Genomic DNA, 27,216 nt, shown 5'->3' on the forward strand with positions numbered 1-27,216 from the left:
TGACATCACCGTTCCTGGAGGGAATTCCTGCTCCTCCTTGGGGCTGACCTCTGACTCCACACTGAGAGCCGTGTCCTGGAGTTTGGGAATGCTGCCTTGGGCTCCTGGGAGGAGCCATGCTGCCAGAAACTTCTTGGATTTCAGGAATTCCTTTCTCTCTTTGCCAGTTGTTGTCCTGTAGGATTTTAAAATAGAGGAGTAGGATTTTAAAGGAGCTGGACACCTTTTATTGTTCTCACTGCTCTCTTTGGAATCTTTTTCTGCCACTGAGATTTCAGACCTCCTTGGCTCTGGGGATTTTATTTTCCCTCTTTTCAGTGTTCCAAGAAGTCTGCTGAAGGATGCATCCCTTTCATTCCACGGACATGGAATAAGGAACTGATTTGTCTTAATGATTTGTTCTTATAGTTACTCCTGTCTCCCACTAAAACCAAACCAACATTTTCTTTTCACTGCTTAGAATTGCACAATTGATATTTATTGCTCATTTCTTCAGGGAGGATAAGTAACCAGTTCCTAAAAGGACAGAAAAGATGGATGCTTTTGCAGGATTAACTTTAAAGCATAAATATTTATTTTTTTAAATTGCTAAATCCTGCTGTCCTTCAGGTTCAGGGATAGTAAGGTCAGACAGGAGACACAGATTCCATGGAGAAGTTTCTCAAGTTTATTATGGAACTTGTAATTTCTTCTTTTGTTCCCCATTGGCATTTGAGGAGCAGGACCTGCAGAGTTTATTAATCAATGGCAGCGAGAGAATTTTCCTGGAGAAACATTTGGAGGACAGGGCATTGTAGTGGTTGGAATCTGGGCTGGGAATCTAATTTGATGAATTTATCCAGGGAAGCTATTCAACTTTGGAGTGACTCAGCTTCCCTATTTTGAAGCAGAGTTACCAGTAAGACATTAAATCTAGATGTTATTAATGGGAAATCAAGTTACATTGCTGAAGGTATAAAAGAAATGCTTCATATCCTGCTTTAAATATAACGATTTTCTCACTTCCAGTAAGTTGTGAGGCCATAAAAATGGCCTAGATTGCAACCAAAATCAAATTGATAAAGGACAAAGTGGTTCTTATATAAAGTAGGAATGATTGGAATGTGCTGATCCAAAGAAAAATGGAAAAATGGCGCATCCAGGATCTCTCAGGAGCACAGGATCCTCAGAGATCACCGTGGGCAGCTGGAGGTCTGACCCTCTGCCATGCCAGCGCCTGCAGAGAGGGGGAATGAGGTTTTCCTGCAGCACATTCCATGTGTGGAAGCATCAGCTGGAGTTGAAAGGCCATGAGTTAATTTTAACTGGGAGAAACTCTTTGGGAGTGTGAAATAAATCAAGGAATTGAATGGGTGCAGCCATGTGAATTAAAGTGTTTTGTCCCATGAGGGTGGCTGAGGTTGATCGGAGGTGTTCAAAGTACCCAGTCCTTGTAGTAACTCTTGTTTTGCAGTCAGAACAAGGAATCTGCTCTTTGGGCTCTGAAATATTTACAAGTACATAACCAGGCAGTAACCAAGCTCAGCACTCTGTTGAAAGAGTGTGTTTTGGGGTCTGGAAGAGGTTGCATGTGGGTATTTATGCTGGAAATGTGTGGAAAAAGAAATCTATAAGCTAAAGGATGCTGGGTAGTCTGGGATACAGAGGAAACTGGGTATGAAACCCTGAGTTCCACTCCAGACTTGGTTTTGAGGCTCATCCTGAAGCACTAATCGAGTGTTCAGGGCTGTACGAACTCAATAATTATTTAAAATCATTTAATACAGCAAAATATTATCTGTAATAAGTAAAACCTCCCCAATGTCTTAGTTAGCGGTGAAGAGATCCGACCAGGGACGGATTTCTGCCCGCCAGACAAAGACTTGACAGCATTTGTGGTGAAATAAGCTGCTCTGTTTGCAGACTGGAGCAAAAATCCTTTCTGTACAGCTGGTGAGTTTTTGTTTTTGCAGTCAAAACAGATGCACTGGCTGGGGCAGCCTTTGGGAATGGTGGGCTTTAACCCGTGCTGGAGGCATTAGTGGGAATTCTGTTAATAGTAAACTGTTTGCTATTTAAAGAGCCTGATTCCAGGCCAGCTTTCCAAGGAAAAAGTTACCTGCTGTTATAGCTTTGATGAAGTGAAAGCTCAACCCAAAACAATAATAAAAAATCCAACACCCCCCCCCCAGCTCCTACTCTGGGGCCATTAAAACCTGGGGAAAATGTAAAAAGAGCACGTGCACGCTTCTTTACGGTTCTGAGGGAGCCCTAAATTTGTGCTCAGAGAATGTGGGTCTTTGTGGCTGTTAGGCACATTCATTCTTCTGCAAGCACTGGCTGTAAATCCAATTTTATAGATTAAAGACTTGTAGCATAATGTAGGCACCTGTCGGTTTATGGCAGCCTAAAAATATCTGCCTGCCCATAACGTGTTTTTCAGCAACTTGGAGCATATGTATGTTTTTTGATACCTTTTAGCTATTTTTTCCAGTCCTTGTCTGTCACCTCAGCTTGTTGTGCTGGCTCTAATAGGAATAATAAAGGATTTGCAGTGTGGGCTGGCCATTAGCAGTTAATGATCAAATCAAATCTCTCTGCAGGCTTTGGGATGGAGTCAGAAAGCAGAATTATCACAGCTCTGGGCTGCCAGGGTGGGCTCTGCCCCTGCTAACGAGCTGGGTGTGATCACAGAGATGGTTCTGACTGGGAAACGCTCAAGGATTCTGTTTTGTCCAGGATTAAATCAGGAGGAGGCTTTGGGGTGTCAGGGTAAAGGAGCTCTCTGAGCATCAGGATTTGGGGTCTTGATTTGGGAGCTCAGGCTTGGTCAGGAGCCTCAGTGTGGGTTTCCAGGTGAAGCCTTTCCTCCAGGACACGTCACAGCAGGGTGACCCTGCAGTCTTTGCTCGAGGACTGGCAGCCTGGTAATGCTCTGTACGAGGAGCTGTGGAGCTTGAGTGAATCCCAGAGTCACTGAATCATGGGATCGCACAATCCTGGAATGGTTTGGGTTGGAAGGGAGCTCAAAGCTCATCCAGTGCCACCCCTGCTGTGCCCAGGGACACCTCCCACTGTCCCAGGCTGCTCCAAGCCCTGTCCAGCCTGGCCTTGGGCGCTGCCAGGGATGCAGGGGCAGCCAGAGCTGCTCTGGGGCTCCCCAACCTCCCGGCCAGAGGGTTCCTTCCTAATATCCAACCAGAAACATCCAATATTCTGATACACCAATCCAGAAATTCCTTCCTAACATCAGCCTAAATCCACTCCATTTCAGAGGGGAACCAAACAAGCGCCTCTTGAATCATTTTGGTCCTTTCCAGGATAAGGTCAAACCTGTGACTTGCTCTGAAACAAGTGGAGTAAAAAATAATTCCAGGTGAGATTTCAGAACCTCAGCACCCCAAACCTGAATCTGATGCCCAGAGCTGGAGCTCTGCTTTGGGAATCTCTGCTTTCCCTTCCACCTTCCTAAGGACACGGAGATTTCTGTCCTCTCCTTAAATAGGGCTGAAACTGGCCAAAGGTTCAAACACATCCTTGGTGGAGAGGGAGAGCAGAGGCACAGCCTGGGAACTGCTGTGTCTCCACAAGCCCTGTTTCCTTAGGAGAGCTGGCAAAAAAGCCAAGGCTGGGCTGGTGGAAGCTCTGCTGGTGTTGGGATGGGGCTGGCTCAGACTGGAAGGGCTGAAATTACCGGAATTCAGCCCCAGAACGTTCAGCTTCGTTGTAGGGAACTCCAGCAGGGTTTGCAGATAACACAGTGAACAGTTTGAAACTTGGACATGGGAGTGAAGAAACAGGAAGGAAATCTGAGCTCTTGTAGGTCAATCTTTTGGTTACATTGGCATTAAGTCAAGAACAGGAGGAGAAAAATTTTGCAACAAGAATCTTGAGCGTTTTTGTTTTTTTTTTTTTTTTCTCTCCCTGGCTTTCCACTTTCTATTTATGGGAACCCAAAGTGACCTGGCTTCCTGGACTGGAAACAGTAGCAGCATGTCCTTGATGGCAGTCCGACTGGTGCATTTCAAGCCAGTCTCTGCAACATACTTAGGACATTTTTTAATAGGTGCTGTAGTCTGAGTGGTGGTGGGACCTGGGACTGCGTCCTGTGGCATGTGAAGCACTGGGATATGCGAATAAAATAGAATTTCAGAATGGTTTGGGTTGGAAGGGTCATTACAGCTCATTTTGTCCCAAACCTGCCATGGGCAGGGACACCTCCCACTGTCCCAGGCTGCTCCAAGCCCTGCCCAGCCTGGCCTTGGACACTGCCAGGGATCCAGGGGCAGCCCCAGCTTCTCTGGGCATCTGTACCAGGGCCTGCCCACCCTCCCAGGGAGGAATTTCTTCCCAATATCCAATGTAAAACGACTCTCTCCCAGTTTGAAATCAGTGCTGGTGTCAAGACTGCTTCTTCCACCCCCAATAAATCAACATTTGGTGCTTCCCTCATCCTCCCCCTCAGCCTTTTATAAATATTGTCACTCGTTCTTTTCCCAACAATGCCTGCAGGAAGAATAAGGCAGGAATGGTCAGCATGAGAGAGACTGAGCAGAGATATCAGCAGTCCAACTGGGACAGTTTTTCTCCCTTGCTTGGCTCTTGTACTAAATTTAATCTGCCCCCAGATAGCTCAGAATCTATTTTTTTCCCCCTGCTCTGTTTTAATGCACTTACCTGTGCTGGGCTGGCATGAGGCAGGACCCAAGTGATGGGACAGGAGGTGACACTTGGCACTCATTAAATCTGGGAGGAGGGTCCCCAGTGACTGCAGCAGAGCCTCATCTCTGGGAATTGCTCAGTCCCTTCGTTTTTGGGGAGAGCAGGAGTTTCAGGATGTGTTAACAAGGCTGGGTGATTAAATGTTGGCTCTATTTCTGAAATCTGGCATTCAGGAGAAATCACAGAATCATGGAATCTGAGAATCCCAGGCTGGTTTGGGTGGGGAGGGACTAAAGCTCACCTCATCCCACCCTGCCATGGGCAGGGACACTTCCCCTGGCCCAGCTTGCCCAGAATGGCACTTGGAATTTTATTTTGTCTACCAATTTCTTCCTCAGTCTTTTCTCCTTCAAGGCCTTGAAAACTGGACTTTAATTTTCAGTGTTTGGCTTTGGGCAAAAGGAGCACCATTACAGAGAGCACTCAATGGATCCTAAATAGCTCCTAATCCTCTTTGATCACCACAGCCAGTAGGAAAAGTGTTCCCTGTCCCTTTTCCTCATTTTTATATAATATTGAGACCACAGGGTTCCTATTTTTCTTGCAGAGACTTTTACCAGGTTCACCTTGCTTGCCTTGAGAAGCTTTTTGCTTCTTCTTCTTCTTCTTCTGAATGTCTCTGAAAGGAAAATTTCAGTAACTTTCTCACAAGTTTAATCAACTCCCCCAGGAGAGAAAAATTCCACTTGGGAGCAGCCTCTAAAAATGGTGCCATCAGTGATCTCTCACCTGGATTTTCCCAAAATCTTCTTTCTCAGAAGTAAACTTTATTCCACTCCAGATTTTTGCCCTGTCTGCTGGGTGTTTGCAGCCTGCTGGATGGCGAAGGGAAGAATTAGGATTCATTGCTGTATTTTTTCCTGTGCACACAAATAAAATATGCCCAGGCATGGGATTATTTATTCATAGGTGTGGGGAGATGGTATAAGGACTTCAAACAAAATTAACATTTAAAAAATGCATGAAAAGTGATTGCAATATTTAGTCCTGCTTTAGACAGGGAGCTTTAGTTTTTCCTCCTCTGAACTTTCTGAAAGAATTCTGTTTCTAAAACCAAGCACCTATAGGTGTCAGAGGATAATTGGGATAATTAAATTGAAATAAATTACCTCCATTTCTGTGAAGCCCCCACCAGGGGGGTTGAATATTCGACACCTTTGTGAACATTGAAAAAATCTGGAATAACTGAGGAAGTCTATAAATTCTTTGTGATATTTTTGGTTATCCAAGAGAACTTTAGAGGCAGAGAATTTACTCTGAATTTTGATCTCTCTGTGCCACATCAGAGCTCTGGGTCACATTTGCACCAGGCAGGGTCAAACACAACTTCAAACTTGGAAGATTTTGGAGTCTTCTGCCTTTTACTGATTTTGGAGTCTCTTGGAGCCTTTTACTTCTGTATGTACCAGCAGAAGAAATAAATGTGAGGAGGGATTTGAGCAGAGCTGGGCTCTGAGGTTGGCGCTGCTCAGTTCTCTGCAGTAAGCCAGACCTAAGAGCACCCCTTTTGCTTCTCTCTGTTTTTCAGTTCAGAGATAAAGCCATTTGAAGGGAAAAGGACTCAAACCCTCTCCCAGACACATCAGTTAGGCTCAGCTGGAGGATCTGCTCAGGAAGTGGAACTCAGGCTCAAATACCTGTTTTAGTTCCAGGCCTGTCTGAGTCAAAGAAGGGAAGGAAGAATTTTCCTTCTGCTGCTGGAAATACTGTATTGCAGTATTTTCATTAATTTAAATAGAGTGGACAGACTATTTTCCTTTGCCTGAGAGTTGTATGGATGCTTGTGACGAAGGTTACAAGTTTTTTTTTTAAAAGAGGAGATTCCAAAGATCTCCAGAAAAAGGCACTGATGCTTCCAACTTTTGTCTGACACAGGAAAGAAAGGCTGGATAAGAGGTTCCAGGGGGTGTACAGGTGATTTCTATGATAGAGAATATCTTCAGATTAGGGATTCTGCAGAGGTGGTGTCAAAGAGGGTGGATGGAAACAAAGGAAATTGGAATAAGGGTTTAAAAGAAACACAAGTCGGGGGCTCTTGCATTTGACCTTCTCTGAGTATTTTTTTATTTCTGAGTTCTTATCTTCTGTGTGCCTGTGTAAAGGTGGGAAAGGGGAAATTGAGGGAAAAGGGGAAAATTAGGGAAAAGAATGCCTGGTTTTCCTCCTGCCAGAGGAAGGGCTGGCCCCAGAAGAGAGCCAGGGCAGTGTGTTGGTGGGTGCTGATGGCAGCACCAGCAGGAGCTCCTGGCTGGCAGGGGGCAGGGAGCTCCTCACCCACCCCTGCCGGATGCCAGCGCTGCTCCTTTGTTCCCAGCTGAGGAATTTGCTGCCTGTACCACAGGCACAATGCCTGGGATGCAATGTGCAGCTCCTGTGGGTGGAGAAGAATGTTTCAAAGGGCTGAGCTGAGCCTTCTTCGGGCTGGGGAGTCGGGGAGGGAGGAGGCTGTGCCAGGCTGTGCTGGTGTCTGCTGGCTTGGAAGGACCTTGGTGGGGCTGGTAGATATTCCTGAGCCAGATGTGCTTGAGGTCATGTTCATTTAAAGTCTCTGGTTTTTAATGATCTCACGTTTTTTACACCGTGGATCATGTTTGTTGGATGGTTGGTTCAGTGTGAGCAAAATGAATGTTATTGTTAGGACAAGAGGAGGTTCTGGCTCATTGAAGCCTCTCAGTTCTTCAAGGGGGTCTGCAAGGAAGAGACCATCCCCTTGTGTCTCATCAAGCACATTTACATTTGGCTCAGAAAATCCCAACCAGAGCATTTCATGCCCAGCCACAGAGCACTGATGAGAGCAGCTCTCTGCTCGTGCCCTCTGGAATGACACGTGGTGGGTACCCCATTTTTGGGAGGGAATCAAACAGAATCTTATTTAAGAAGAAGGGAACTGCCCTTTTGAAGGCTTAAAAATATATTCATGGTGTTCTAAAATAGGCAAAAAATTTAAGCAGCATTAGAATGCATCTCAAAAGTGAAATGTTGCATTTATTCAGTGGGTTGGACACCTCTGTGAAGCTGCTAAAGCCCACCAGGAAGGATTATCTCCTCAGAAAGATTTTACCAAGCAGTGGCAGCCACTTGGTGCCATCAGCCTTCCCAAGGAGCCACGATTCCATTGGGAACAGCAGGAATTCTGGCTCACCACCACATGATGGAATGCCATCCATCAGCTCCGAAGCAATCCCCTCCAGAAGTGCCCAGGGAACCTGCTCAGGTGGCAGGAGTTTTATCAGGACCTGTTAAAGGCCACAGGACAGGGGTTAATGGATTTAAACGGAAGGGTTTAGGCTGGCTCAGATTAGGTACCAGGAAGGTGTTTTTCACCATGAGGGCAGTGAGGCCCTGGCACAGGGTGCCCAGAGAAGATGTGGCTGCCCCTGGATCCCTGGAAGTGCCCAAGGTCAGGCTGGATGGGGCTTGGAGCAGCCTGGGATGGTGGAAGGTGTCCCCACCATGGCAGAGAAGTTTCTGTAGATGACTTTCAAAGGTCCTTTCCCATCCAATCTGTGATTCTGTGACTATTTCCTTGATTTTATTCTGCCCCAGGAGCTGGATCAGCATCAATGCTGCTGGATTAGGGATATCCCCAAAGCCTTGGAGCCCATCCTCACCCCACCCCTGTTACAGGGGAGAGCCCTCCCGGGTGCCTTTGTGACCCCTGGCATGGCTGACACGGTGACAGTGCCCCGAGGCCTGCTCCAGCTCCAGGTGACACTGCTGGCAGGTTGTGTGCAGGAATCAGAGCCTGTTCAGTGCTGTCAGCTGGAGACACCCAGAGCTGTCCATTCTTTGCCACGTTTTGAAAGCTCAAGGTCTCCAAGTCCTTGAGCTGTTGGCTGGAAACTCCCACAGAAGCTTCCAGGAGCCTGCTTCTCCCATCTGCTCCTGTGAAGGTAAATGTGACAATTCATTCTGGGGACAGCCCTGACTTCCTTCATTAGCTCCACATTAGTCTGATGCCGCTCATTTTTCCTGGAGCCTTGTGTGGGAGCTGCTGGAATAGAGCTGGGATGCACAGTTCAGGGGGTGGAAGCTGCTCCTTGGGATGAACATCCTGCACCTGTGCCCTACAGCTTGTTCCTCCTGTTGGTTTGGCATCCCAAGAGCCCGTTTGTCCGGGTGAAACCCTCAGGGCTGGGCTCCTGACAGCTCCCTTCCTTCCTGGTTTGTTATTTTTTTGTGTTTATCCCTTGCTGCCACAGGAATGATCAACAGGAGCCTTGAACTGGAGCCAGCAGGACTTGTGGGAGCCAGCCTGGAATGGCTTCCCACTGCTGCCCCTGGCATTCCTGCCACCTGAGCAGGTTCCCTGGGCACTTCTGGAGGGGATTGCTTCGGAGCTGATGGATGGCATTCCATCACATGGTGGTGAGCCAGAACTCCTGCTGTTCCCAATGGAATCGTGGCTCCTTGGGAAGGCTGATGGCACCAAGTGGCTGCCACTGCTTGGTAAAATCTTCCTGAGGAGATAATCCTTCCTGGTGGGCTTTAGCAGCTTCACAGAGGTGTCCAACCCACTGAATAAATGCAAAATTTCACTTTTGAGATGCATTCTAAGGCAGTTTACATTTTTTGCCTATTTTAGAAAACCATGAATATATTTTTAAGCCTTCAAAAGGGCAGTTCCCTTCTTCTTAAATAAGATTCTGTTTGATTCCCCCCAGATAGTGGGGTACCCGCCACGTGTCATTCCAGAGGGCACGAGCAGAGAGCTGCTCTCATCAGTGCTCTGTGGCTGGGCATGAAATGCTCTGGTTGGGATTTTCTGAGCCAAATGTAAATGTGCTTGATGAGACACAAGGGGACGGGGCTGGGGCTGGGGAGAAATGGCTTTTAGCAGCAGATGCAGACAAAAGGATTGGATTTCAGTCCACAAAAAGTCAAAGACAAAAAGAAATTGAGACTGGAGTCCCAAATGGAGGGAAGGAGGTGTCAGAATTTGGAAGGCTGAACAGCTGTAGCCTGTTTATGCATTTTAATCCATTGTTAGAGAGCTGGAAACTCCACAAAAAGCTAAGGGCATTTAAATTCTGTTTTCTTAGAAAAGGTCTGCAGTTGACCAAGACAGGCTACAAAAAGAAATGCAAAATTTATCAAGGGTTTTCAGCTTATATGGAATGAACCTAAAATACATTGAAAGATTCTTCTGAGTGGGTGTTGTGGGGAAAGCACTTGAAATCACAGAAAGAAAATGAAATTATTTGGATATCTCCTGGTATCAGAAATCTGATGAGTGTCTGGAACCTGCTCCTCCAAAGCTCATAACCTACAGCTGAGGATATTCCTGCTATGAAAACCCTTTCCTGGCTACCTAGAGAAGCATTTTTTCTCCAAGTGTTGAAAAGTGGAATGTTTCTGACCTTTAACAATGATGATATTTGATTCTGGTGAAAAAAGGAAGCAAGAAGTAATTATGAAATATTTTTATTGGCTGCAGCAGCAGCTCTGCAGTGCAGATGGTTTAAATTACCTACCTCGAGGTTGGAGTGTAAGGCTCAGATCCATCTCCACAGTTTTAATATTTAAAGCACAGTACTAACTTGCTGGCCTAGATCTTGAAAGCAGCTTAATTGAGCCTTTAAAAGCTGATAGTTCTCTCTTGTTGTACACGAGTCAACAAACACTTTTCCCTCTCCCGTTCCCTGGCAGTGCTCTACTCACACTCAGGCTACGACAGGCTGAAGGGAAGGAGTTCTCTTCCCCACCTTTCAGCAGAACATGAATCCTGATGGAAGCAGCTGGACTCCACTGCCTGTTTGCTTGGTGGCTGAAGCCAGAGGGGGGATCCCAGCCTGGTTTGGGTTAGAAGGGACCTGGAATCTCATCCCATCCCAACCTTGCCATGGATAGCGACACCTTCCACTGTCCCAGGCTGCTTCAAACCCTGTCCAACCTGGCCTTGGACATTCCAGGGATCCAGAGGAGGCCACAGCTGCTCTGGGATCCTGTGCCAGTGTTTTGCCACTCTCACGGTGGAAAATTTCTTCCTTAAATCCCACCCTTTCCTCTCCATCCCACCACAAAACCATCCCACCTTCACTTACTGGTAACCAGCTGATACTTCCAATAAGCTCTGCTGTTTGCCTTGTTTTTTCCCTTTTTATTTTTCTTCTTTTCATTCTCCTCATTCTCCTTATTCTCCTCATTCTTCTTGTTCTTGTTTTCATTCTTGTTCTCCTCTTCCTCCTTCTCCTTCTCCTTCTCCTTTTTCTTCTCCTTCTTCTCCTTCTTCCTCTTTTTCCTCTTTTTTTCCTCTTTTTTTTTCCTCTTTTTTTCCCTCTTTTTCCTCTTTTTCCCTCTTTTCTTTTCTTTTCTTTTCTTTTCTTTTCTTTTCTTTTCTTTTCTTTTCTTTTCTTTTCTTTTCTTTTCTTTTCTTTTCTTTTCTTTTCTTTTCTTTTCTTTTCTTTTCTTTTCTTTTCTTTTCTTTTCTTTTCTTTTCTCTTTTCTTTTCTTTTCTCTCTTCTCTTCTCTTCTCTTCTCTTCTCTTCTCTTCTCTTCTCTTCTCTTCTCTTCTCTTCTCTTCTCTTCTCTTCTCTTCTCTTCTCTTCTCCTCTCCTCTCCCTCTCCCTCTCCCTCTCCCTCAGCTCTGTTTTGCTTCATCTTTCACAGAAACCCAGAATCCCAGGATGGTTTGGGTGGGAAGGGGCCTTAAAGCCCCTCTATTTCCAACCTGACGCTTTCCATGAGACCAGCCCTGTCCATCCTGGCTTCTTTAAACACCACGAGGCTGGAGTGGGATGAGTTCCCAGACCTCCTTGTCCAGCAGTGTCCCTGTGTGTCCCTGTCCAGCTGAAACCCTTGGAGCAGTGCTGCCCCTGGGAAGAGCAGCCCACAAAAGCTGCTCAGTGCTTGGAGAGTTTCAAGAACAAACAATTCACCAAAACCTTCATTTCTCTGTGAAGGACTGAAATGAAAACCATTTTTCATGCCCCAGCCGAGTCTCCACGCCAGAGCCGGCAGGATAACAAGGAAGGAGCCGAGCTCATGGAAAGCTCCCTGTTGGTGGGTGAGGTTTTCCCTAAAAGTCCCAGCCATGTTTCAGACAAAGAGAAGCAGGGAGGTGGGATGGCTCCAGCCAGGCTCACAGATGTGGTGGGTCCCCTCCGGACAATCCCTGCAAACTCCCCACAGCTCTGCCAGGACCTGGAGCGAGAGCTGGGAATTCAGGCTGGAGCCACACTTCATCCAAACCCACACAGAGCACTCGGAGCGAAACAAAGCTCCAGTTCCCAATTTGGGTTTGTACAGAAAAACTACAATTCTCAAAAGCCTCTGACTGTTGTTTTTCTAACAAGTTAAACAGATGGATTGGAAATAGTATTTACTGTTTATTTCCTCAACATATCAATATGTGAGGAGCCAGTATAAATTACGGTTTGACTGCAAACAAACCAACCCACGCCAAAGCAATAGAGTAAACACTGGTGTATTTTGTTTCAAGTCAATATTATGGGAATTTAGATGGCTGATGTTTCTGTTTTTACTGGCTATCTCTGACTGGCTGAATTTTCAGCCCTGCAATGGAAAAAAAGAACGACGGGTTAAGATTTTTTTAGGGGAAGTTGCCGTGGTGGTTGCTCCACAGAACATCAGAAGGTTGTCACTTCAGAAGTTGAAGGCTTTAGCAGTAGAAACAAGATCCTACCTACTTCAGAACTGTTACTTTTTTTTTTTTTTCCATGAGAAGAACAAGTGTGAAGCCGTTGCCAGGTACTTTGATGGTGAGGTTGATTGTACAGCAATCTGTTCCTTCCTCTTTTCCTGGCTTGGGCTTTATTTTCTGTGCTGACTTCTTGACCTTTCCGGGAGCCAGTTGAGAGCCCTAAACCAGCAGAAAATCTACACTGCCAAAAAAAAAAAAAAAAAAAGTTTTTTTGTGCCATTTTATTCCCCCCAACTGTCTCGTCTTGAAGGAGGGGAACGGGGACATGGGGGAGGCTGAGAATGAGGGGATGAAAGATGAGCCATGAAATTGGCTCAGCTGAGTTGAGTCCCTGAGCTCTGCACACCAAACCCCCCAAAATGATGCATGTCAAGCTCGTTCCAGCTCAGCCTGCATGTTATTAATTTAACATTAACATTATTAATTTAACATGCAGCCCAACAAATGAGTGGAGATGTCAGCCCTTGACCAACCTGTCTCGCTGGCCACGTGCTCCCAGCTGCAGTTTCCCAAACAGCATCTTGTGGAAATTGAGACCAGATGAAACAAGGGAATGTAAAAAGAGTGAATTGAATATACTCCCCAAATTATTCACTTATTTCAACAAACAAGAATCCCACTGATGTAATATATGACTGGTTTTGATGCTAAAAGCAAATCAAGAGCTGGAATGTACTTACGTGGCTAGACAGTAAATATCTCCGAGTCCTTCTAATCCATTAAATTGCAAGAGTATGTCTGCTTGTCTAAATGGAAGGAGACATCTCTTCTCCCTACCACTGTCATTTACTCCTCCGCTTCCTGCTTCTTTAGCCTTTTTTTTCCCCCCCTTTTTTTTCCTCTTAAAAATAGGGCTCTTTTTGTATGTGTGAAACTACTGCTACTCCCACTTCAGTTTTCTCCTGAAAGCCGAGTGGAAGTGCTGTAGGAATTAGATGGCTGCAGCTTTTCCCCTGGGAGTTTTTGTGGAACCTAAAGTGTGGCCTAAAGCTGCAGGTGGGCTTAAACCCTCCCCCTGTGCTTTGTGTTTGCTTTTTGGGGTGTTTGCTGTCACCTCCTTGCTTGGTGGTGCAGATGAACACCCCAAATCCATCCCAAATCAACCTTGAATTATCCTCGTGCTGCTACATTTGATATTCCCACTGTATCCCAGCCTGCCCAAAGCTTCATGACCAGGTAGACCCAGCGCTCTTTCAGGGGAACATCTTTAAGGTTGACAAATGTTGGTTCAGCTCGGGGAAATAATAATTTCAGGGTGCTTTAGTCCTGGCAGAGGACTCTGTGTAAGGTCACAGAGCCAGCCTGTCTCAGGCTGTCTCAGCAGGTGAGACCAGGATGCAAAAAGAGGTGGAGGTGTCACAATGTCCATGTTCTCCAGTTTATTCATCTGTTTTAAACTGATTGGAGATGAAATCAGCTCTCAGGGTGCCCTGTGAAGATCTTTTGGGTATAAGTGGAGATCCTGACCATGCAGAGATGGATATGGATGTTTACTCCTTCTTCCTGCTGCCCACACCGTGGTTTTTGTTCCCATGTGTTGCCCTCTCAAGGTTCCAGCTCCTCACCATGTTCATCAAAGTGAGAGAAAAAGCTCTTCCCAATTTCTCCACAGAAAAATTTCTCTTTCACAGAATCCGAGGGTTGAAACTACTGCTCTGGAATCTCTGCTGTGTGATACTTTCTCCTGGGTGATGATTCAAAATTGCTTGGGATTCAGAAGGTCTTTTTCCTGTGGGAAGGGTGTTTGTAGGAGGCTTATCAGCTGGCTGATGGAAATCACTGCAGGGCATTCCTCCCAAGGCATCCTCAGACCAGCCCAGCAGCCCAGAAGTTCTGTACCTTGAAGAGCTGATGAGAGTGCCCTCATGATCCTCAAATACTTATTTTTGAAGGGCACAGTTGCCTTGACCTTTGTCTGCTCCCACAAACATTAAAGAAAATCAGACTTTTTTGCCAATCCTGAACAAATGAATGCAGTTGTGGAAGTTTTTAATGACTGAGATGAGAGGGAAGAAACCCTCTGCATTTCCCCTTGATCTCCAAAAGTCTCAAATCCCAAATGTCATCCCTTATGGATCTGGTTCCCTCACTGCCTGGGGTTATTTACTGACTCAGTCCCAGCCTGGTGTTGCAGACCTTGGGCAGGAGGGGCTCAGTGCCATCCCTCAGTCAGGTTTAATGTGAGCCCCTCTGTGCTCCTGGCTTCTGAATTCTTTGCCTTTAGGAGAACACACTTTGGCTATTTATTTTCCTGGGCTTTTGTCTGCCCTCAGGCTTTGGAGCCACTAACCCTCTTTGGCAGAGACCTTGTGTAATCACCTCTTCTGCTTGATTGAAATGTTAGCAAGTCCTTAATGCAAACACCAAATTACTCAGTGAGGCAACAGCCAAATTTCGAGTCTGAAGATTCTTTACACCCCCAATGTTCTAATTTCACATAAATAATACAAATTGGCCTGCATTCTTCATGCAAAATAATGAATGGGAATAATGTATGCTGTTTATTACAGGCCAGAAATAATCTTTCAATTAGTGACTTGGTTTGGGTGGCAGGTACAGGGGATGTGCATGGGAAGGAACTTATAGAAGAGTGACTTTTTATGTGGGCAGGTAGTGATAGGACAAGGAGGAATGGTTTTAAGCCAAAAAAAGAGATTTTAATTAGGTATTGGGAAGAAATTCTTCCCTGGGAGGGTGGGCAGGTCCTGGCACAGGGTGCCCAGAGCAGCTGTGGCTGCCCCTGGATGTGTCCAAGGCCAGGCTGGGCAGGGCTTGGAGCAGCCTGGGACAGTGGCAGGTGTCCCTGCCCATGGCAAGGGGTGGATTGTGATGTTTTTTTAAGTTTTCTTCCAACCCAAAACATTCTGAGATTCTGTTATAGATGAGTTAGGTCAGCCTAACCTCCCACCCCTTTCTCCTGCCCTGCAGTATTTTGTAACACAGGAATTTAATTTCCTTCACCCTCATGGCACCCAGAAGTTACAAATTTGAGAGGGGCTGAAAAGTAATCAACTTCATTAGACTTTAAGAATTTTGCTTCAGTTATGTTTGAAAAGAGAACAGAACCTAAAGCTGAAAAACATCAAGCTTTCCCATCCCCCAAAACATGAAGTACCAGCAAGTGAGTTCCCAGATCTGTTGGTTTAATATTTATTCTCCACCTCAGGTGTTCAAGTAGGTCTAGAGTAGAAGATTATTCTGTTGAACTCACAATTGTTCCCTAAATTTTATTAAAACAGTTTCCCACTTGCTGGAAGAGCAATTTTGAAGTGTTGTACTCCAGCTTGTCACTGGGACTTTGAAAACATCTGAATTGGTTTGTGTCAAAGGAAAGTGGGCAATTATTTCAAACCTTCCATTTTCACTGCTGCAAGTTAGCAACTGCTGGGAGCTGCCTTGTAATTCCTGCACACTTCCAGCTGGACAAATCCCACCAAGATGTATAAAAAGAGTGGTGCAGCTGAGTGGTTGTGTGCTCAGCCTGGAAGTGTTGGGTTATTCCCATCTGAAATCCTGTTGCAAATGTTCCTGCTTCTCCCCTAAGCCGAGGTGGGCAGGACGTTGGAGTTGCCACCTCCAGAGCTGTTAAAGATCCCTTTCAGGCCAGGAGACACGTGCAGATGGAAATCTCCTCTCTCTCAGCCTTTGAAATATGAAACTGTGACCTCAGACCACCAAGAAAACTGAGCAATGGCTTGGGATCCCTTATTAAAAATCTGCCAAGGAGCAGCGCTTCCTTTGATGCCACAAATCCGAATGTCTTAGACTTTGCCTCCTTTCGTTTAAACGGGCAAGTCATAAAAAATAATAACTTTCCTTGTTGGTTCACACCTCAGAATGCAGTGCTAAAGTCTTTGTTAGCGAGTTAGAGTCAAGGATTTCTTTCCACTGGCACAAATATAAAAAAGAGCAAGCAAGGATTTATTTATAGAGCTCCAGATCCTGCAGAATTCTGAACAACAGATTAAAGGGACTGGTGGTTATTTCATTCTCCAGTGAATGTTTCACTAATTATGAGCTATCTATTTTCTTTCCAAATATCAAAATGGGAAGAAAACAAATGTTTAGCAAACTAAGCCCCGAGTTTATATTTCAAACAAATCTGTGAGGAAATGTGTCTTGAATTCACAGCAGGCTCTGCTCTATTAATCCATCAGAGGAATCTGAGGGGAGCACAGCACTGCAGGCAGGATAAGTGGAGGTGTTTAGAAAACTGCCATGAATGTTCTACAACAGTAAATAAAAATACAGATTTATGTATTAATCTTCAGCTGCTCAACAGCCAGTTTACATCAAACTGGAAGGTGATGTTTGCTTGTGGTGATGTGAAAGACCAAGTTCGCTTCTTCTGCTACATTTTTGTTTAGCAGCTAAATACAGGACAATCCCTACAGCTACAGAAATTCCTGTTTTGTATTCAGGTGTCTGTCCATGGCCACCACATCCCTGGAATGTCCAAGGCCAGGCTGGAGCAGCCTGGCATAGTGGAAGGTGTCCCTGCCCATGGCAGGGGTGGGATGGGATGAGTTTTAAGGTCCTTCCACCCCAAACCAGTGTGGAATTCAATGTTTCATTGTGCAAAACACACGATTCAAAACTCGTAGTGGCAGATTGACTTTCACACTACCCCAGGCTCTCTCCTGCCCTCAGCTTCCCAAGGTGCTGTTTTTGAGGGTGTGTTTCCCTCCCATAAAAGAAAACTCCCAATCTGATGCCATAAAATCTGGTTTTATTTTAAAACCATTCCTGAAGGTCTCACACAGTTTATTCCGGGTAGTCCTAAAGAGCCACAAGAGCAAAGTGCTCACACAGCAGAAACTCAGCTTGCAATACCTGACTTTGGAAGTTCCTGCCCGAGTCTCAGGTTCCCCATCTGTTAGAAACAGTGCTTTGTAAAACTTCCTTAAGATCTGCTGATAAAAACCATCTTAATACTTTTTTTTTTTGCAGCTGTGAACACTTTTCAAGTAAGAAATCCTGCGTAGTTACACATAGATTCATCACTAAAGTGGCAAAAAAGGAAAATATTCCAAAAAGCTATGCATTTTTTTTTATTGCAGTGGTTAGAGAGGATTAGAATCTGATATTTCCAAGAATAAATAAAAAAAAAGGGATTATTTAAGCAGCTCGTGTTCAAAGCCTGCAACTCACAGCAAGTCTGGGTGTTTTGAAGTTTGTAAGGAAATATTCTGAAGCCATTAGGCTGCTGCTGCTGCTTGGAAGCAGAGTGGAGACTTAATTAAAGGTTTGAGGGGGAAGAGAGGATGGTGGAAGTTGTAGAACCATGGGCTGATGTTTTTGAAAAACATAATCATGTTTTTTGATAGATGAGGATTTCTAAAAGTGTGGGTTTGGATGGGAAAACATGTTCAGTGCCAGGATTCACCTGCAGCTCCTGGATTCTGGGATTTCACTGCTCTCAGAACAACATCCTGGGGTGTTCCATCACCAGGTTCCTAAATTTCTGTGTGTATGGAAAGGGCTGGCTTAGTGTGACTAAAACCAAGCATTAAATCTTTAAATATTTTCTAGATAACTCTACAAGTTCAATCACCAAAGGACTTACATGTGTCTCTTTATTGTAGATGTGTGCACACCTTTATTTCCCATTGCACAAACACTGCCCTTCACAGTTTTGTATTCAGCTTTATAAATAATTGCCTTTTATTGAAATTATCATTGCCCTTCCTTGTCTAGTTGCACGTTTCCTTCTTGTGTGAATCTGGGGGACTTTGTTGTGTGTGGTGGTTGATTATTCTCCACTCTTTTGACATGGCAATAATAGCAGAAATAGGGATTTTGGTAGGATCCTAATCTGCCTGTTTCCCAGGGGGACTTCAGGGAAATATTGCTGAAGCGTCTGGTCACAGAGGGCAGATGAGGAGGGAGGGAGGAAGTGTTCAGAAATCAGAGAATGAAAGAATCATAAATATTGGACAAACCCTCAAACATCATCGAGTCCAACCATTCCCCAGCGCTGCCAAGGCCAGCACTGCCCCATGTCCCCAGGTGCCACATCCACAGGGCTGTGAAATCCCTGCAGGGATGGGGACTCCACCCGAGCACCTTTTCCATGAAGGAATTTCCCCAATATTCAACCTAAACCTCCCCTGGCCCAGCCTGAGGCCGTTCCCTCTCCTCCTGTCCCTGTTCCCTGGAGCAGAGCCCTGTGCCCTCCTGGCAGGGAATTCCAGAGAGGGAAAAGATCCCTGGGGATCCTCCTTTGCTCCAGGCTGAGCCCCTTCCCAGCTCCCTCAGGGATTCCCCAGCCCCTTCCCAGCTCCCTCAGGGATTTTGCAGTCCCTTCCCAGCTCCCTCAGGGATTGTCCAGCCCCTTGCCGAGCTCCGTTCCCTTCCCTGGACACGCTGCAGCCCCTCAGGGCCTCCCCTGATCTGAGGGGAACATCAAAAAGTGGGAGAAAACATGAAGGGAAAAATAAGTGTGGTAAGTTTGGGGAGGGCTCTGCTGCAGAGCTTTTCCCTCCTGGATCCTCCTTTCTCCAGGCTGAGCCCTTCCCAGCTCCCTCAGGAATTCTGCAGCCCCTTCCCAGCTCCCTCAGGGATTCTGCAGCCCCTTCCCAGCTCCGTTCCCTTCCCTGAACATGCTGCTCCAGCCCCTCAGGGTCTCCCCTGCTCTGAGGGGAAAATCAAAAAGTGGGAGAAAACGTGAGGGGAAAAAAAAGTGCAGGAACTTTGGGGAGGGCTCTGCTGCAGAGCTTTTCCCTCCTGGATCCTCCTTTGCTCCAGGCTGAGCCCCTTCCCAGCTCCCTCAGGAATTCTCCAGCCCCTTCCCCAGCTTTGTTCCCTTCAGGGTCTCTCCTGCTGTGAGGGGAAAATCAAAAAGTGGGAGAAAATGTGAGGGGAAAAAAAAGTGAGTTGAGTCTGAGGAAGGCTTTGATGTAGAGCTTTTCTCTTCTGGATCCTCCTTTTCTCCAGGCTGAGCCCTTTCCCAGCTCCCTCAGGGATTCTCCTGCCCCTTCCCAGCTCCCTCAGGGATTCTGCAGCCCCTTCCCAGCTCCCTCAGGAATTCTCTTGCCCCTTCCCAGCTCCATACCCTTCCCTGAACATGCTGCTCCAGCCCCTCAGGGTCTCCCCTGCTCTGAGGGGAAAATCAAGAAGTGTGAGAAAATGTGAGGGGAAAAAAAAGTGAGTTGAGTCTGAGGAAGGCTTTGATGTAGAGCTTTTCTCTTCTGGATCCTCCTTTCTCCAGGCTGAGCCCTTTCCCAGCTCCCTCAGGGATTCTCAGCCCTTCCCAGCTCCCTCAGGGATTCTCCAGCCCCTTGCCCAGCTCCGTTCCCTTCCCTGGACACGCTGCAGCCCCTCAATGTCCTTCTTGTCATAAGAGGCCTAAAACTGAGCCCAGGATTTGAGGTGAGGAAGAAGGTCAAGATTTACTCCTGTAAGTTTGTGCATGGGAAAGTTCGGACACTGGAATTTTGTGGAGTTGAGCCTGACTTTGAACACAGCCTCCAAAGGCTCCAGGGAGGTGTTCTTGGGATGTGACTGGGAAATCTGAAGGGTGTTCCAGGGGCATGGCATGAACAATGCCAGGCTGAGCTATCCCAGTGCAGATGGAAACAGGATGGTGTTGGGAGCCTTGGGAAGCCTTTCCTTCTTTTCTTGGCGCCTCGCTCTTCGGAGCACTGGCGATTTTTACAATGAGCAACGCGTCGCTCTCCTCAGAGCTTTCACCTCCTGTCTCATTGTAAGAATTTCCACCTTCATTTCAAACAAAGCTTTCACTCTTTGGAACTACAGGAGGAAAACTTGGGAGCCGTGGGCCCAGCTGTCGGAGCGCCAAGTGCTTGTCACTCGGAATTTCACCACCTAAATATGTTGGAGAGAGTCGCATTATTTAGACCTGTCTGGGGATTGCTTTCCTGTTCCTCGGCGCTCCTCTGGGAGCCAAGGTGTCCTTTTGTTTCCACACATGAAACAACGTGTTACTCATCAATTTTTGCCCTCCCTGAGCTGATTCAGTCAGATGGATTTGTGTCTAAGAGCCTCATGACTCCGTTCCTTCCACTTGGGTCAAACGAGACAAATTTTAGCTCCTCAGCGCTTGGCTAAATTTACCCAGTTTCTGCACACTTGATTTGGCAAAACCATATGGACTTTTTGATGCATTCCTCAGAGCTCTTCGGAATCCGCTTCCAAAGTCTGTATTCCTGGCTTGTACCCACTGTTCAGTGGGAGGTGTAGAAGAACAACGCCTATTTTAGGCGGAAGGTTTCCTGTGAACGTTCTTGTCTCGGACCAGCTCTTCCCTCTGCAGCTCCTGAAAGTGTGGAAGGGGCCAGACCTGTCCTCCCACCTCCTCCCATGCTCCCACACCTCCCCTGGGATGGGGATCCAGTGGATCAGCTCAGGGATGAGGCTGAGCAGGGATTTTCTCTCCTCTCTTCGGGCTGAGCTTTCCAAAGCGGAGCTCTTGGTCTGATCCCAAGTTCCCCGTGCTGCAGGAAAGGTGCTGGGGATGAAAAGGAGGACTGGTGGGGGGGGGGTCTCAGGTCAGCTTTAGCTATTTCTACTGTCACACTTCAGTTTTTGCTGTGGGTTATAGAGTGTAAAAAAAGAAGGAAAATCCCCTTTTAACCTGCTAGGCAGGATTTCCACAGGAAAAAATGTATTTGCTAAACACAAGCTGTGAAGCAGCTGACGGATCAGTCCCCAAGGATGTGCCTGAGAGTCATCCTGGGGGATATTAGGAGTTTTAATCCCATTCCCTGAGCAGTTTGCTGTGGGAATGAGAGCTGGGGATGTCTTGCACTGCCAGCTGAGCCTCCAGTGGGGCTGGAACACAAGCCTGCAGCAAAAATCTGAGGCTTTATCCATAAAACACTGAATGCACAGGGCCTGAGAAGGAGAGCTCCAATAATAAAGGTTCACAGGGAAAAAAGGAAAACCTATGAGCTGTTGCAAAAAACACATTTGAGAATAGTTTTAGCCTCCTTTGTATTTCAGAAACAACTGCATGAATTGCCTTGTAATTGCTTTTGAGAAATTTTCAAATTGCGGGTAGGATTGGGAATTTTTTTCCTTCTCTCTGTGGGCATAAAACCAGATGATTTGTACCTGAAAGGAGAGATCTGAAACAGAGGGGTGCTGTAAGGTCTTAGATTAGAGACAAGGCAACTCCAAACTCAGCTGATGTAAAAACATTACATAGATATCACAGAGCCATCTTTTTTCCTCCTGCTGCCCAAGCCATGTGATCCCAGAGCTCGTTTGCCCTGTGAGGAGCTGATTCAGGGAGCTCAACTGGCAGCAAACAACTCGCTTTTTTTGGGAGAGCTGGTTCTTTGCTGCCTCGTCTGCTGCACTGATTCACCACCATTCAAAGTGAGACAGATGCCAAAGGTAGGAGAGGAGAAGTGGAGTGTGGGCAGCCCAGCAGAGGAGGGAGGCAGCAGGACACCTCCCTTCCACTGCAGCGCACCTTGGGTTGATTTAACCCCCCATCAAAATCCCCTTCTTGACATTTCAGAGTGACTTAAAACCATTTTTCAGTTTTGGGTGGTAGCAGGAATCTGGGAAAATACAAGTGTTTGCATCAGCTCATGGTTCAGTAAGTGTGGGAAGTCAGCCTGGACTCACGGGGGTTAAAATTTGGATATACTCATGCGTGTGCCTGTGTTTGGCAGAGTTTGCAAGAGCAATATAGAGAAATTCTCTTTGAAAAATAAAATCAGAATTGTTGGCATTTTTTTTTCCAGCAGAAACTATTAACTTTGAATTGAATGCAACATTTTGTTTCACATAAAATATTTTGCTTTGAGCTTTTAAATACTTTCCAAGTTTCATATCTCCTCTGCTGTGCTATAAAATCCAATCTGAACTTGCAAATAGTTTGTTTACTCCAGAATCCTATTTTTTTTTTTTTTTGGAATATAAACCATTCCTTTTTGCTGCCAGCTATAGCTCTTAGTGCAGGCTCATGGAGCTAGGCCACTTCCCCTCCCAAACACTCCCAGTGAGTCAGGACTGCGGGTGGAACTGGAGTTTTGTCACTGCCAAGAATAAAACCCCACCGCTTTGGAGAGCAGAAAACTCAAGGGCATAATTTTTTACCATCCAAACCGAAAAGCTGTGGTTCAGCATTTTGATATTTTTGTATTGCTGGTGGTTCTTCGTCTTTGAAATGAAAAGTATTCAGCTCACACATCAGTTTAAAAGCACCCAAAGCCATCAAAATGCAGCTTGTGACGCCACAGGGTGGTCCACGAAGCCACCAAGGCCCTTGACCATGTGTGGTCACCACGGTGGTTTCAAGAGTTCCTCTGTGGGTCCAACCCCAAAGGAAGCTCCTCTTGCAGAAGATGGTGGAGAAGTTTAGGATCCGGTTGGCTGAACTGACAAATTTTCTGGAAACTCCCCTAAAATCGGAGCTAAAATTATTTCTTCTTGATGCTGAAATCACAGCTGTGACAAATATTCAGCCTTCTCCGTGATTCATGTGCTCTCTGAGAATGGGAAGTGTCAGAGTAGCACAATTTAGTAACTTGTGTTTCCTTCCCCCTAGTTCAGCAATTCTAATTTCACACGTTTTCTCTGGAGCGGGTTATCTGCAGACCCACCCTTCATTACCTGCCTTTATCCCACTCTTTCCCATTTCTCCAGCCATTCCCTGCTCCCAAATTATCAAATATTCAGTGTCCTGTAACGTGACCCAGCAGGGGGAACATTTTCTGCATTAGACATTGCAGAATTAATTTACAATCTCATGTCTCTTTTACATTATTCTGCTTTGAAACCTGCCCCAATTGACCTGCAAAATGTAATTCCCATTTTCTCTCTCTCTTGGCAGCTGCAAGTTTCTCTGAACCTGATGCCCTCCATGCCCACCTCCAGCAAGGTAAGACAATGCTGGGCACCTTCAGAGGTGTTTTAAATCTTATTTCTGCTCCTCAGGGATACAAAAAGAAGGGAAGATCCCTCATTTCCCATCATTCCACCTCTCCCTGACCATGTGGGAACATTATTCCTGTACAACTGTCCCCCTGCTAATAAATTAATTTAAAACTTCTCCTTTTACCCCAGTTTGGTGCACGCTTGAAAGTCACACTTCCCTTCATTATTTTGCCTTTTTGGTTCCTTTTAACCCATTTCAACATCTCAGATTGGTTTCCTGCACGTAATAATTGTTTCTTTGGTAGTAGGCTTCAGAAAGATCGGTTTCCTGCACGTAAGAATTGTTTCTTTGCTGATAGGCTTTGGGTTTGTGTTTCAGAAAGAAATCCTGGTGGTCTTCCATGCAATTAAATTCAAAATAGCTGTGGGGCTCCTGAAATGAAAATATATTTCACTGCAGAGCTGTCATCCTAACCAATCACCTCAGATGAGTGCTTGCTGTTCTCTCCCTTGCTGTAAAATAATGTGTGTTTTAAAGCTGGGATTTTTCTTTTCTCTCTGCCCTCGTGCTCGTTAGAAGTTTGTAAATGAAGCCTCGTTATGTCGAACAGCTGGGAGTTGTGTTTAAAACCTCTCACTTTAAAACAAAAGAATAACGTAAGTAACAAAGTTAAAATGTGCACACTTGGCCAGAGTGGTAACAGAGCCACTCGAGTCTTCACAGGGACAGCTGAGCACAAGGAAAACATGGAAAACATGGAAAATACTGGGAAAAGTGGAGTTCTGCTGGCACATTGTCCTCCCAAGCAGGGCTTGGTTTAATAACTCATCAAACCCACGTTGTTGAAAGTCACCTGGTGCCAGTTGTAAGGGATTTTTTAAACTTCCCTTCATGAGGGGGATTGTCTGGAATTAGAGGAAATTTTGCTCTCCTGCAAAGTCATTTCATTTAAGGGTCCGGAGTGAAATGGAGCTCGTGGTGTTTAACTGAGGTATTCACAAAAAGAGCAAATCTGGGGCTGGGTTTATAGGGAATGCATCTTTTATGTGAAAAGAGGAATGGGAAAGGAATTGTTTTGGAGAGGTCAATTGATAAAAGCCAGTCCTTCTGGTGGAATATTGAACGGCTCAATCAGAAATGAAGGATTTGAGGATTTGATTTTTACTGTGTTGCCTCAACCCTGCACTCTGTAGGATTCCTCTTTGGGAAGGAGTTTTAGGAGGGCATTGTCATCCCAAGACTTTGACCAAAGGAGAATCTGGCTCCACACTCCCTCATTCCAGCCTGGAATTTGAAGCTGCTTAGAAAACACAACATTCTACATTTGACTTTCCTTTTTTTGGGGGATTGAAAACTGTGTTTTTGCATGAATTTTCATGAAAATTGGAGATGAATTTAGATTTTTAGAGGCGAGCTTTCTAGGCAGCTCACTATTTTTTTGTGAGTCAGAATGGGCTGGAAACTGGTTGGCAGGGGAATGGCTGGGATCACATGGGACTTTTCAAGTCAGAGATTTTCAAGTCAGAGATTGCTCCACTTGTTCAAGAGATGCTTTCATGTGGTTTCCAAGGGGAATAGTAACTCCTTACAACCTTTTTACAAGAGAGCAAATGTCAAAGTGCCTGGTGGCAAAGTTCCTCTGTTTTAGCCTCCAAACTCATCTCTCCAGCAACAGTAAATACGTGTTAATGATGAATAAAACTCCTCTGTAAAAAGTAGGTTGAGCAGGAGGTTTTAAAGGTTGGCAGTTTAATGAATTGAAAATTGTTTCCTTTCTCTTTAGTGAGGGTGGGAAGAACTAACAGGTAGAGGAGCAGGTGAAAGCTCCTGGTGCTGTGGCTTTTAGTCGTGGAATGAGTCAAGGAGTTGGGAAAAGCTGGGCTGTAGAATCATGGAATTGTTTAGGTTGGAAAAGATCTCCAAGATCAGGACCTTTCTTTCATGGGGAAAAAGTGAGCAGAATAACCTTTAGTTCACATCCAAAATGTCTGTATTACATGGAGAACATTCATTTTTTCATTGATAACCCCCATAAATATTTCAGATACCACACCAGGTCTCATCACTTGCAATGAGCTTTTCCCGTTACACTGGATAATTGCTCTGTGTGTAAGGAGCAGACCGAGCAACCCAAACCATCCCGTGGATTATTTGGCCCAGTGCTTCAGACTGGGCTCTGGGAATTGTTTAGGCTGTTGATTCTTCCAAGGTCAGTATCAAAATAATAACTTAGATGTGATGTGTTTAACTTCTCTCTGTGTGTTTTCTTCTAACAATCCAAGACATGTTTTTTTTTGATGTGTAAATCAGCTTTTTTCACATTTAAAATGTTGGGCTCATCACTCACTGATATCATTATGATTATTTTACTTGTGCCAGGCTTTAATACATTTCTAGACAAGCTTTTCCCCATTCAGAGCATCCCCAGTGCCCTGTCTGTCAGCTCTGGGGTGGGCAGGAGGTGGCATCTGCTCTGCCTGAGAGTGTCTGCGTGGCCTGGGGGGGACTGATGAGCTCCCATTTAAGCCTTTTTTTCCCCAGTGACAGCACCAATTTGTGCCCTTTGCCAGCCATCAGTCTTCCTTAGGCTGATGGGAGATGATATCTGGGAGACCTCTACCTGGCTTTCTGATTGGGTTAAAATTGGCCCAGAAGTTACTGGGCCAAGGGAGAATGGGCAGTGTGATCACTGAACTCTGGTCCTTCAGCAATCAAAGCCAAGAGTGCCGCATTATAAACTTATTCCGTGCATTTTTTGGGAGATACTCGTGTTTTTCTGGCCCACATTTGTCATTTAGCCCTGGGAAGCAGTGCTGGAAAATGAGGAGGAGCAGCAGATTGGGAGAGGAACAGCAGCCATGTGAACATTAAAAGGCCTGAATATCAGCAAGGCCACTACATTTGCAAGACATTAGGTAGTTTATGTACTATTTTATGCATGGAGCCTCCTAACAGTTATTTCTCATGGATCTGCAAAATATAAAAGACTTTAGGTTAAAGGAATAATAATGAATCATTTATGAGATATTATCTACGAAGATGGATTGGTTCCATCTGTTGCAGTAATAAAAATAATAATGCTCAGCAATTACATAAATGCTTTACAGGTTTTCAGTGTGCATCACAAACATTAATCTAAGATCTAGCCCATAGCACAGTTTTTAAGAGCTTGTAAAAGGCCTTCAGCTTATACATGCTGGGTTATTTATTTATTTTTAACAAGGAAATTTGTCGTAATAGAGTTTTTAAACTGGTTTAGAAAATTGAGTTGTAGCTCCTCAGTCTAAGGCACTCTACATAGATGGCCACAAAATTGGTTTCTTTTTCTTTCTGTTGGTCCAAGTTGCTGCAAATGTCCAGGAGAAATACAGCTCCACAGACAGGTGTTCATTATCATACAAATGATGGAAAAGTCTTCCAGGATGCCTTACTGGCATTATCTCCCAGTTATTTGTTAATCTCATTTTTTTGTGTCTTGTAAGCAGCTCACTGAGGGAAGGGCAAGGGTTTCTGAGGCAGAGCAGAGCCTGACAGTGCTTGTGCTGTTGCACACTTTTATTTCATATAGGATCTTGCTCCCTGAAAGAAATCATTCTTTTTGTTCACTGCAGGAAGAAATCAGATATATGAACAATTGGTTTCATGCTTTAGATGCAGTCTAATTTAACCAACAGAATGAGTATTGGGTTTAATTTTGTTCTGCTTGGATTTTCATTTGAATTCTCGAAAAAAAAGGAGTGATGATAACTTTAGACAAAGGAATTGTTTGATTGTTTGATGTGCTTTCTGGCAGAGAGAGGTGTGGTAAAACAGGCAGGATTTAAATGCAAATTAAAATAGAATTATCCCAGCTGATATTTTGGGCATGTCCATAGGCTCTGTGAATACATAGATCAACCTGCTCTGTTAGCTTTGACTTAGGTACATTTGTGAGGGTGTTTTGGAATGGGCTCCTCTGCAGTGTAACTTGTGACCTTGAAAGACAAGGTGCCATGGGAGC

Source organism: Motacilla alba, chromosome 7 (genome assembly GCF_015832195.1).
Source record: "Motacilla alba alba isolate MOTALB_02 chromosome 7, Motacilla_alba_V1.0_pri, whole genome shotgun sequence".
NCBI classification, from domain to species: Eukaryota; Metazoa; Chordata; class Aves; order Passeriformes; family Motacillidae; genus Motacilla; species Motacilla alba.